The sequence below is a fragment of the Globicephala melas genome, chromosome 16 (genome assembly GCF_963455315.2).
Source record: "Globicephala melas chromosome 16, mGloMel1.2, whole genome shotgun sequence".
Taxonomy (NCBI): Eukaryota; Metazoa; Chordata; class Mammalia; order Artiodactyla; family Delphinidae; genus Globicephala; species Globicephala melas.
This window is the reverse complement of record NC_083329.1, coordinates 22,444,672-22,450,671: the sequence shown is the minus strand read 5'-3', so window position 1 is coordinate 22,450,671 and position 6,000 is coordinate 22,444,672. Positions and strand designations below refer to the sequence as shown.

Below are 6,000 nucleotides of genomic sequence, written 5' to 3'. Positions count from 1 at the left end.
ACTAACTCAAAAAGATACATGCACCCCAATACTCACAACAGCACTATTTATAATAGCTAAGATATGGAAGCAATCTAAGTGAAATAATTCAGACACAGAAGGATAAATACTGTATGATACCACTTATACATGGAGTCTAAAAAATAATGCAAATGAATATATATGCAAAAGAGAAACAAACTCACAGACATAGAAAACAAACTAGTAGTAACCAAAGGGGAGAGGGAAGCGGGGAGAGGAAAATTAGTGGTATGGGATTAAGAGATACAAACTACTATGTATAAAATAGATAAGCAACAAGGATATATTGTACAGAACAGGGAATTAAAGTCCTTATTTTGTAAATTTTTTTTTTTTTTTCCCCTGTACACGGGCCTCTCACTGCCATGGCCTAACCCGTTGCGGAGCACAGGCTCTGGGTGCACAGGCTCAGTGGCCATGGCTCACGGGCCCAGCCGCTCCGCGGCATGTGGGATCTTCCCGGACCGGGGCACGAACCCGTGTCCCCTGCATCGGCAGGCGGACTCTCAACCACTGCGCCACCAGGGAAGCCCTTTGTAATAATTTTTAATGGAGCATAATCTGTAAAAAATACTGAATCACTATGCTGTACATCAGAAACCAATGTAATATTGTAAATCAACTGTACTTCAATTTAAAATTTTCATTTAAAAAAATCAGAGAAGCCTGGAGAAAATTATTTTTTTAATTTTGTCTTTCAGCCCCCTACCAATTTTGTACTTTGTTAACATGGTCAGAATACCTTCGATTTTCTTACAACTTCGGAAAATATTAATGCTAAAAACTCCAGCAGCTGAGCTTTCCTTCCATCAACATCTGTTCAACCAAAACTACAAACTAATAATCATTACTTCTTTGTCTCACCAGAATTTTGCATAGGGTTTTTCTTCACAAATAAAGTATTTGGTTTGCAAGGAAGACTAACCATGCTAATCCCTGCTGCATTGTCAGACTTTAAGAAACAAGGGTCCCTTATCAAGGCAACTAGTTATTTTTGCTTTTGGAGAAAAATATTTTGTTCATGTTTGTTTGGGGCTATAACGAGATCCATAAAACCCTGATGCAGCTTGAATTCGATGGACTTGATGAAAGTAGTTTTAATGTTAAAGCTATTCCAAATGGGACAGAAAAAAAAAAAAGAAAAAAGAAGGTATATTCATGTGAAGAATAACAGCAATACAGAAATTAGAGTTACCTTTTAAAATAACCTCATTTGATTTTTTGGCATGACCTAAGATTATTTTAGCTAATAGTTTTTCCTATTATATTTGACAACCTTCAGTTACAGATCCTTTGCTTATCCTTGGTAATTAAATTATTTAGATGACCAGTCAGGAAATCACATTCTATGAGTCAACTAATGATGACACAGAAACCATAGAATAAAACAAGAAAATATGCCTTCTATGGTATTAGTTTATTTCGGTTATTTCAAAAATAACTTTTCCTGTTTGCTTAGATTTTAACCACTCTTCACATTTAGGAACTAACCACCTTTTTATCTTGTTTGGCCAGCTGAAAATTATGCCTCAACAATCTTCTACCCCTATGTTTTTCCTCTTTCAAATGATCACCCTGCTGTGGTGATGGTAATTATCAAACACTCTCTGGAATCAGGGAAAAATTGGTCAAATACACATAGTAGAGCAAAATTATTATTTATCAGGAAAGAGACCAGGTTGGAGATCCTGTATAGCCTTAAAAAAGGATGACAAAGTTGTCCTGAGTGTATTGACCATTAGGTAAATAGCTCTGAAGATCTAAGGGCTGCTGTTCCACAGAACCTTTACTCACTAAAGACAAAAGGTTCTAGCTCAGACAAAGAATCTTTATAAACTTCAATGACAACATCAACCTTTGCTTGGTTGGATTTGCAGCACGGGAGATGAGGGTTAGGCTCACAAACTCAGAGAACCGAAATGTGTACAAGCTCCAAAATCCTTTCTGACATTTCACAGCAGAGATGGAGAGACGAAAAGAAAGAGACAGGAACGATTTCAAAGCCATCCATTCGAAAGCAGATTTAATCTCCACCACTCAGATATTTTATACCAACCACTATAATTTCTTTGATATTATCTTACGAGCAGGGGTAGGGGTGGGTGGTAGATACTCTGGGCTTCAGGAACTGAGGCCCTTCCTCCCTGAAGAGCAATGTCTGAGCGCTTACACTGAACAAAGACTTGCACAATCTGGGCAGACTCATCCAAAATGAAAGACTCAGTCCCTAGCCTCATAACCCATATAAACATTTGGAGAATGCATGTATACACATTTCAGACATTTTTAAACCTCTACTATGCTAAAGGCAAAAATCAATTCACAGACAAGCTGCTTTACACAGTCATCCCTCCAGCAACAGCAGGGGATTTGGTTCCAGGACCCCCAGAAGATACCAAAATTCACAGATGCTCAAGTTCCTCATACAAAATGCCATGGTCGTTGGCCTTCCACGTCCATGGATTCAACATCCTCGGATTCAACCAACTGGATCGAATTCAATCCTGATGCAGAACCCGCAGAAAAAGCAGCCTTACTGTATTTAAATTATGTTTATTAAATTGTGGTGAAGGCGGGGGAAATCTCTACTTTTTCAGCCAACTGAGTCACCAGCTATAATAGGTGCTAATGCCAAATTTGGGATGCAAACTGGCTTTGAGATATATTGACAAGATTGAGGTCCCTAGGGTCTTGATTCTAGTCTTGGCACCCTTTTAAAAAAGCTTTGTAACCTTGAACCAAGGCATTTCTCCTCCCCTGGATTAAGATTGTCACCTAGGGGAACATAGATTTCGCTTTTACATTCTTTGAATTCTAAAAGTCTGTGATTCATGGTGCCAGACCACAATGAGTATCAGGCAATATGCAGACTACCACATTCCATTAAGGTCCTTTCATGTCATTGATGTGCTACAAACCCAAATTAGGACTGCTCGTGGGAAGTGGACTATTCCTTCACAATCCAGATGCAGTTTAGGATCCCCTGTATTCCATAATATTCTCAGGTGATTAAATTTTAATTTAAGCTAATAGATAAAATTCCAGAGCTCAGAGTAACTGGACAACTATATCTGAACTTAGTCCTCATTAATTCTTCAGGGGAAGCATAGATAAGGAGTCCCAAAGAGAGAGCTGAACTTCATCTCTGCAGATACAGCATTTCAATATTTTGAATAGCCTCAAAATGCAAGCAGGAAGAGTGTTTTTATCTTCTATTACTATGTGTGAAAGCAGACACCTCTTTAAATAGAAAAACTGCTTTGGAATTCTGTTTGGGGTTGCGGTTGCTGATTAGCGCTCTGTGGAAGAATTTCTGTTTCAAGTATAATGTAAGGAAAACAAAATGCTTATAGTTACTAATGAGAACTCCCATATGGGAATGATAAAGATTCCTGTTATATTCAGTCCACAAGCTACCCAGAGCTTCGGCTGTGTCCTCTGAAGTCTGAGTTTGAGATTGCGGGCTGAAGCCTGTGATAATTTAGACAAAGTGTTGGAAATGATCTCAGCCACGCTAAGACAAATCAGTTTAATTGAAACATTTGGTTATAGGGCAAGAGCAAAATCAAATATTGTGAGATGTTTCAATTATAGCAATTGGTTCTCTTGAAAGAAAGGTTTCACATGCAATCATTTCATCCAATGTTTCATTTGCTTCTCTGAGCTCTTAGGAAAGCCAATTCAATGTCAGGTTTCCTTGCTATCATGAAAGGTAATTAAATCTTCCTATGGTATAGATGACATGCACCATTTTACGGAAGCAAATGATTACCTGAGTTATGCGTGGAGACAATGACTCCAATTTTATCTCTCTAGCAGTCTTCAACGTGGGTTGCACAAGATAATTCACTGGGATAAAGAAAGAAAATATTAGGATTAATTTATTTGTATTTATTTTTATCAAAAAATTAAAAAGTAAGCTTTACTCATCCTTACATTGCTTTTGTGGCTGCTGCTTTGGATATTGTTGTTGTGGATACTCATCATATGCAATGAGAAATGTCCTGATAGAAGAGGTGACTTTAAAAGTCATTGGGTTTAATAAAGGCAACGTAAAATTTTTACTTTCGGTATTTTGCAACGTAATGAATCTGTTTGTCCAGTTAAGAAAATAGAAAATTTAGCTAATTTTACTAACCCTCAGAAAATGTCTGTGGCTTAAAAAAATTGTAGAAAGACATCATAGATTCAAAAAAATTCATAATATAAGCACAAGCAGACAAGAAAATGGCAAATATCTTATATTTAGTGTGAGTCCTTCCTTTTTGTCCTTGGATCTAAAGTCTGAAAAAATTCACCTTATTCTCTATATTCCAAATCGAAATTTTCTCTGATGCCTACTTCAAGTGCCATCTGGTCCGTGATGACTGAACTTCGATTACAGACTTCCATGGATTGACATCACCTTAGCTAAAATCATCATTCGCATTCCTTTGGCAGTTAAACATTCATGACCTTATGAAAGCTCTTCTACTATCATTTAACCTTAAGTATTTATGCCTTCTTCCTCCAACTATACCATGGAGGATATGAGTTTTATGTTCAATAGAGAACTTTCTGTCCAGTAGAACTTTCTGCAGTGAGGAAATATTTTAACTCTACACTTTCCTACATGGCGACCACCGGCTGCAGGTGGCTTATTGAGCACTTGAAAAACCACTAGTGCAATTGAGCTTTTATTATATTTATTATTAAATAACTTAAATGTAAATAGGTTCATGTGCCTAGTAGCTATCATATTAGACAGCCCAGCTCTAAAATATTTGACATAGTCTCCTAAATATAGTAAATGTTCATTTTTCCTCTTTTGCTCCAAAGACAAAATAGATTCTTCCAGTTACCCCCATGTCTCAATAGCCCCTGATTGAAACTCTGCTATCACTTATCAGTGAATTCATTTCCTTCCTTGAAAGATGCTTTGTGACCAAATCACTGAGCAATTTAGGAATAAGGAGTCTTACTTTGTCATAAATATTCTACCACATTCAGCTCTAAATTTTTCACTTTATGATCTAGGGGGAGATGTTTAATTCTAAGCTCTTTTCACTCTTAATCCTAACCTCCCTTTTTTATATGTTGAACTTGCAAAAACATTTTAATATCTACTTCATTAGAAATGCTTAATTGGAAATAAAAATGGAGCAGCTACACACACACACATTTACATGCAGAATATATATTTTTATGAAGGCATGACAGTTCAGAATATCTGTGCCTTTTTCAGGACAAGAACAATTAGTTCATTAGTATTCCCACACCAGTTGACCGTTAACAAAACAAGTTCATGTACCAGTGAAATTAGAAGAGAGAAAGGGCCCTAAGCAAGGGAGGGTAAAAAGAAATTTAATATTTTATCATTTTAATTTTTCAAAAGTAAAAACACAGATGCATATAATGACATGGGAAAAATGTAGATGTATATAAATGAAAATGTTAACAGTAGTTTTATCTAGAGGGTGACATTTCTAGTGTTTTTTTAAAAATACGTTCATGCATTTTAAGTGTACTCATTTATAAAAATTTAATATATTTTGCATATGTAATAAAACATAAAATAATGCATATATTTTACAATTTGATATTTTGATTACATACCAAATACTAGGAATTTAGATCATCTGATACTGTGCATTTCACTTAAGATCTGATTTCAAAGATAATAAGCTTAGTGCTCAGTAAAGCTAAGTGAAGCTCACATACATGGCCTTTGATTTGAGTATACTGCTGAAGTATAAACGTCTATCATTGGTTCTGCTGTATCACAGTTTCACCATTTTTTGAACTCTTCACCCAAGTTTCAAGTCTAGCAAGTCTCTGAATTTCAAATAGTTTCATTTGTCTTGAGCAGTTTTCCTACAGTTGTGCCTCACACTCAATCATTCCCCCCCAAAGTGTAAGCTGTCTGACTTTCTATTGTCCTTCATCTTACTCTCATGACCACTTCCTTAATTTGCGAGGAGGATTGAAAGAGGATCACAA

The 6,000-nt window shown here is 36.2% G+C and overlaps 1 pseudogene; it reads left to right on the top strand.

The window, feature by feature from the left end:
• Nucleotides 1-2,320: 2,320 nt before the first annotated feature.
• LOC138842362 (tigger transposable element-derived protein 1-like) overlaps nt 2,321-6,000 on the top strand; it is a 62,114-nt pseudogene continuing 58,434 nt past the window's right edge.